Below are 7,654 nucleotides of genomic sequence, written 5' to 3'. Positions count from 1 at the left end.
AAGCAACTTCAGCCCCACTTTGCGAAAAATCTGATTGCTGAGATTTTCTCACACAGATTCCAAAGAATGTGACAAGCTTGATCAAATTAATCCAGACGTGTGATCCAATCCACTCCTCTTTCCATAAAACCTCATTGGACCAACCCAACATGGTCCCAAATCTCTCCATGTTTGGCATGACAACAACCATGTGAGTTGGCTATCCAGCACAAACAGATCTGGGACCAGGCAGGACCAACCAGTCTATTTGATGAAAGAGAATTAGGAACAGTAAGGTTTCTCTGACTTGAATATCTTCACCTCCGCTCTGTTATGGGTTTAAACACAGTAGAGGTTGGTGACTGAGATGTAATACACTGACCACACCTGGCCTTGAGATGTAATACACTGACCACACCTGGCCTTGAGATGTAATACACTGACCACACCTGGCCTTGAGATGTAATACACTGACCACACCTGGCCTTGAGATGTAATACACTGACCACACCTGGCCTTGAGATGTAATACACTGACCACACCTGGCCTTGAGATGTAATACACTGACCACACCTGGCCTTGAGATGTAATACACTGACCACACCTGGCCTTGAGATGTAATACACTGACCACACCTGGCCTTGAGATGTAATACACTGACCACACCTGGCCTTGAGATGTAATACACTGACCACACCTGGCCTTGAGATTTAATACACTGACCACACCTGGCCTTGAGATGTAATACACTGACCACACCTGGCCTTGAGATGTAATACACTGACCACACCTGGCCTTGAGATGTAATACACTGACCACACCTGGCCTTGAGATGTAATACACTGACCACACCTGGCCTTGAGATGTAATACACTGACCACACCTGGCCTTGAGATTTAATACACTGACCACACCTGGCCTTGAGATTTAATACACTGACCACACCACACCACACCTGGCCTTCTCTATAATCAGAGCCAAATGTTATCTGACTATCCACAGAAGCTTCACCCTGCGATCAACTCTACTTCCCTGTTTACAAGTACATTGAAATACCCCTGACCTCACAGACATCGGATCTTGTTCGCTAGGCACCAAACAGAAGAAAACGGACCAAAACAGGGAGGGACTCCCTGGACTTATCCAATAAGAAATGCTCATATTCGGTTTCCATAGTAAATGGTTTTCAAATGTCTTACAGTTGTGTGCCCTAATCAAGACCCAGGTCTTTAACCCTAGCTAAGTCAATGACCGGGGTTAAGGGTACATCAAGGATTGGTAAGGGTCAGAGGTCAAGCCAGACAGATTTCATGCTCTAATTCGGACTGTCATGCTCTAGATTACCACTGGAGAAGGAGTAAGTCAACCTAAAATGACGCTGATGTTGCCAGGTATTCCCTAACAAGGTTTGTACAAATCTCAGGCTATGAATTGTTCATGACCCCTGGCCAACTTATCATTGTATGTAATTACAGCATGCAAAGTTAGAAAAGTAAATATGTAATTGGAGTAAAATTTGGAAAGATACCATTTGAGAGAGGTAAGTAGTTCAGTGGGAATACCGTATTTCATCACCACAACAATTGGACAAACTCTACAAAGAATTCATTAATTCAGTTGACTTGGGGGTTCACTTCTTACAGTGAAATGCTTACTTACAAGCCCTTAACCAAAAATGCAGTTTTAAGAAAACAGAGTTAAGAAAATATTTACTAAATAAACTAAAGAGAAAAATATAATAAAATAAAAAGTAACACAATAAAGTAACAATAACGAGGGTACGTACAGCGGGTACCGGTACCGAGTCAATGTGCAGGGGTACAGGTTAGTGGGGGTAAGGGTATCATCACATTCCATATCATTCATAGTAACCATTATATGAAATACTGTTCATTGTTTAAATGAACACCCAGCCCAGGTTCCAGTTCCATCCACCTCTAAATCAAAAGTTGCAAGATTATGTTAATGTCTTTCTGTGAACTTTCTGTCGTATATCTGTTATCAAGGTGATTTGCTCAAAGTCAGTAAATCCTTTTTTGAGGTTCCAAGACAGAGCAGTCATGATCAAAGTTGTTCTTAACCCAACTGACTAATTATGTAATCGGAATTCAACAAATCAGTGTGATAAGAATTGATGTATTCCAATTATGATCAATTGGTTTGGTGAAATTCTTACAAACCTAGAGCCCTGCTGTCACGTTCGTTTAATGACGGGTCAGACCAAGGCGCAGCGTGATATACGTACATGTTTATTTAACACGAATAAACAACCGACAAAACAACAACCGAAATGAAACATGACGTCCAAGGTAGAACACACAACATACCTTACACGGAACACAACAAGATCCCACAACACAGGCAGGAAAACTGGCTGCCTAACTATGATCCCCAATCAGAGATAACGAGCGACAGCTGCCTCTGATTGGGAACCGCACCCGGACAAACATAGAAATACAAACCTAGAATATACACGCCCTGACCAAACTAGCTAGAGTTCTATAGGCCAGTACCCCCCCAAAGGTGCGGACTCCGGCCGCACAAACCTGACTGAATAGGGGAGGGTCCGAGTGGGCTTCCAGCCTCGGTGGCGGCTCCGGCTCCGGAGTGGAGCCGCTGACCGGAGCTGGCTTGGGCACCGGTGGGGCGGACTGCTCTGGCTCCGGAGTGGAGCTGCTGACCGGAGCTGGATCAGGCACCGGTGGAGCAGACTGCTGTGGCTCCAGAGTGGAGCCGCTGACCGGAGCTGGATCAGGCACCGGTGGAGCGGACACGGGCCGTGCCGGACTGGCGGCGTGCACCACTGCCTTGGTGCGAGGAGCAGGAACAGGCCGGGCCGGACTGGCGACGCGCACCACTGTCTTGGTGCGAGGAGCAGGAACAGGCCGGGCCGGACTGGCGACGCGCACCACTGGCTTGGTGCGAGGAGCAGGAACAGGCCGGGCCGGACTGGCGACGCGCACCACTGGCTTGGTGCGAGGAGCAGGAACAGGCCGGGCCGGACTGGCGACGCGCACCACTGGCTTGGTGCGAGGAGCAGGAACAGGCCGGGCCGGACTGGGAACACGCACCACTGGCTTGGTGCGAGGAGCAGGAACAGGCCGGGCCGGACTGGGAACACGCACCACTGGCTTGGTGCGAGGAGCAGGAACAGGCCGGGCCGGACTGGGAACACGCACCACTGGCTTGGTGCGAGGAGCAGGAACAGGCCGGGCCGGACTGGGAACATGCACCACTGGCTTGGTGCGGGGAGCAGGTACGGGGCGTACCGGACTGGGAACCGGCGCTGGAGGTCTATGACTGTCTCCGTCCTTTACACTCTGCACCCCGTCCTCCTCCAGTGAGGACTCCTCCTTGAGCCCCCACGAGTGCAGTGGTCGGGGCTCCTCTCTGTCGCTCCCCGACCACCCTTTTAGCCCCCAAAAAAATGTTTATTGGGGCTGTCTCGCCTTCTCCACCCTGATCCCTTTCAGGCCCTCCATCTGCCTTTCCAGATCCTCTCTTATCTCCCGCCAAGTCCATACTCTCTGCTCATCCTGGGCACGCTGCTTGGTCCATTGGTGGTGGGATCTTGTTGTGTTCCTGTTTAGGCTTGTGTGTGTTAGCCCTTTGGACCGTCACGGTTAAGTTTGTTATTTTGGTTACTGTGTCGTGTGTTTATTAGTTAAATAAACATGTACGCCTTTCACGCTGCACCTTGGTCCGACCCGTCTCTTAACGTACGTGACACCTGCACTTAAATTTTTTTTAAACTCAATCTTTTAAACCACAATTCAACCTGATCTGTTGGTTGACAGGAATGTGCCTTTGGTAAAAAGCAGAACATCTTGGAGAGCAGAGCTGTGTGGAGCACGCCAAACCATTTTAGATACAATCTTCACATCCACCAGGGAAGCTCTGAAACTGCTCTCTCTCTCTCTTCAGGCCAAGCAGCCACCCAGAGGTTGAAAGGTCTAAAGCCGCCAACTTAGCAAGGCCCACCCTGGACACTTCCTGTGGATGGCTGCTCTCCGTAGCATATTGCTGGCCCCGCAAACAGGGTGAACATAGCCCAGATCTGGGGTTTGTTTTTTGTTTTTGGGGGGGGGGGGGGGGGGGGGGTAGTGTTGCTTGAGTCTGGAACGTGGGCAGTGGGCAGCACCTCTCAGGCTAATGACCCTCCCTCCCCTTGCTGGTAATTGTTGCCTTGGCTTACAACCTTAGACTCAAGCCCTTTGTGCCATTCCAAGTTGTTCTTAACCCAGCGATACCTTAACCCAGCGATACCTTAACCCAGCGATACCTTAACCCAGCGATACCTTAACCCAGCGATATCTTAACCCAGCAATACTTTAAGCCAGCGATACCTTAACCCAGCGATACCTTAACCCAGCAATACTTGAAGCCAGTGATACCTTAACCCAGCAATACCTTAACCCAGCAATACTTTATCCCAGCGATACCTTAATCCGCTAGTTAATAAACAAGGCTCTGGTTTCAGAAAGGCTTAGTATGTGTGTATGTTTGTGTGTACGTGTAAATCCCCCTTTATTGACATTGTGCACTTCGCTTTTAAAGTTGGACATAACACAGGCATTTAGACTTACCTCAGCCTGGACTGAGAGACCTAGCTCTGTGTCTGCACAGACGCTGGTTGCCATGTTGACCTGACTCTGTGTCTGTACAGACGCTGGTTGTCATGTTGACTTAGCTATGATCTCTGATGACTGATGTTCACCGCAGCACTAAGAATACAATGCTGTTCGTTCATTGGGGCGGATTGAGCTGTTCCATTTATTAGCAGAGATATAAGACACATCTTTGTTGGATTACAGGAAGATCTAAGACAATCTGGAGAGTATAAAACTGACAAGCTGCCTCCGCCATTCCACAGATTCCACTGTTAGATACCAAGAGGCATGTCAAGGTGGTGTAGAGGGGAAAGTATTCTAAACCCTAAACAGGCCTTCATTGAGGTTCTTTGTGACACTTTACATTAAGTTGCTCTCATACCTGTGTAGTAAAGTGAAAACATTTCCAGTGATTAGTAGTATGTGGTTTAATTCAACTGCTATTCAATATACAGTCAGGTGATGTAGCTAAGTTATTTGTGAACTTTGTTTACAGTCGTGTCCACTCTTCAAAGACACAAATTCCACCTCACACAAATAGGCATTTTCTGATCACAAGGTCTGATGAGCAAAGACCCTCTAGCTCTGACCTGTTAAGAGTGTGTGTGTGTTTGTTTGTGTGTGTGTGTGTGTGTGTGTGTGTGTGTGTGTGTGTGTGTGTGTGTTTGCTTGAGAAAGGCAAGTTCCTTTCATTGAACCCTTCTGTAACTTCCAGTCGTCCTGTATATCCACCTTGCCAGCCAGGCAGCCTCCCACTATAGGACTGACTGACTATCTGAACAAACAGAACGTCACAAAGTAGGTTGAAACATACAGCCACATTATGCAATATGATGATAATAGGACGTGTGGTTCTCTATCCATTTCCCTGTTCATTTCAGTGAACTGCAATATTGTAGAACATCTTTTTTTTATTCAGTGAATGACATTGTATAACCGAGGACATAAAGAACATACTTTACAGGAAATAACCAAGCCCTTGAAATACTGGAAGATATACAGTGTGTCTATAGACAGACGGACACTGTAGTAATGTGTCTGTACTGCACTTTAACCAACCACCCAGAGCACTGAACACACCTGTTTCCACTTAAAACACTACATACCAGAATCCACTTACTTAAGCCAATAAACACTTTTGCTCAGTTTGAAATACTGTACTGTAAAAGTATAAGCAATCAGCTCGAAATGTTCCCTCCTAAGTTCAAGTATGTTAATAATTTTCCACTCTGTGTTGAGCGCTTTTAGAAAGTGAAGTCTTTAAATCTTTCACAGCAACAGACTTCTGTTCAGTTACTTGTCCTCTTCCCTCATATACCTAACTCTTACCCTACCCCCTACCCTAAACCGGGTTCATATCTAAATCCCAACCCTCCCTATACACTGATACATCACAATCTTACCCTTCTTTGAGCCCACCCCTCTCTTTATTAATGTCTTATTTGAGCCCACCCCTCTCTTTATTCATATCCTCTTTGAGCCCACCCCTCTCTTTATTAATGTCTTCTTTGAGCCCACCCCTCTCTTTATTCATATCCTCTTTGAGCCCACCCCTCTCTTTATTCATGTCCTCTTTGAGCCCACCCCTCTCTTTATTCATGTCCTCTTTGAGCCCACCCCTCTCTTTATTCATGTCCTCTTTGAGCCCACCCCTCTCTTTATTCATGTCCTCTTTGAGCCCACCCCTCTCTTTATTCATGTCCTCTTTGAGCCCACCCCTCTCTTTATTCATGTCTTGTTTAGTCTGATGTTTAGTTGTTTTTCTTTGTCATTTCTATAATTGTAAAGTGACTTTGGGTCCTTGAAAATCTCTATTTAAGTCCTATGTATTATCATTATTATATTTCTCCAAGTAGACTAGACACACATACATCAATAACTATTCATAAAGATGGATGTGTACAGGAAGTCACACTGCTTGCTTAGTGAGTACCACTTCCTCCCGATTCAGCCCATACCTGCCGCGACCTCTGGACCTCTGCCTTGCTAGCACACGTGACCGCCCTCCTGAAGCGTCGTGCCAGTCGGCGCCATGCCAAAAGCTAACTATTCTCTGGCGCAAGTGGGGACACTTCAGGCTGAGGAGGAAGTTTCACACATCCCCATGTACTACGTAAGATTCGGCGATGACTATAAAGCTATTGCCACCATCTCCGGTTTGAGGTTCCATTTTAAAAGCAAGATCTGAAACAAGGCAACTGTATCAGAGCACGACCCCAAAAAATCAGCAAAGCGGGAGAAGCAGATGAATTCAAGGATCACCCACATTTACGTCATTTAGCAGACGCTCTTATCCAGAGCGACTTACAGTTAGTGAGTGAATACATAATTTTTGTATTTTTCATACTGGCCCCCCGTGGGAATCGAACCCACAACCCTGGCGTTGCAAACGCCATGCTCTACCAACTGAGCTACATCCCTGCCGGCCATTCCCTCCCCTACCCTAGACGACGCTGGGCCAATTGTGCGCCGCCCCATGGGTCTCCCGGTTGCGGCCGGCTACGACAGAGCCTGGATTCAAACCAGGATCTCTAGCGGCACAGCTAGCACTGCGATGCAGTGCCTTAGACCACTGCGCCACCCATGCCAATGACAAACACATGCAGTTGTGTCACTGCTGTAAACATGATTTGCCTGAAAAACAACTCCTCCCTGAATGTTTAATTCTTCCTATGAGTTGCACATTGCATTCTGGTCCAGAACATGGATGCATACCTATTCCTTATATAGGTAATAGGGTTCCATTTGGCCATGTCTACCCATCCCAATCCTGGGGTTCTGGCTGGGGTTTAGGCCTAACTCACGAGTCCCCTGTCACAACCATCATCACAAAAGGCCTAACAGATAACCACCCATATATATTTATGATGATTTAATATACAGCTGCCCACAAATATGCTATCTGGGTTGGCAGGGAGGAGCGCGCGAGCATGTGTGTGTGTGTGTGTGTGTGTGCATGCGTGTGTTTGTTTGCGTATGCGCTTGTGTGTGTGTGTGTGTGTGTGTTAGGGCTGGTAGGGAGGAGCTTGAGGATTATCGCCAGCCTAGCCTAAAAGGCAATTAAA

Source organism: Coregonus lavaretus (genome assembly GCF_964263955.1).
Source record: "Coregonus lavaretus genome assembly, chromosome: 9".
NCBI classification, from domain to species: Eukaryota; Metazoa; Chordata; class Actinopteri; order Salmoniformes; family Salmonidae; genus Coregonus; species Coregonus lavaretus.
The sequence above is the reverse complement of the archived record's forward strand: the minus strand, read 5'-3'. Positions refer to the sequence as shown.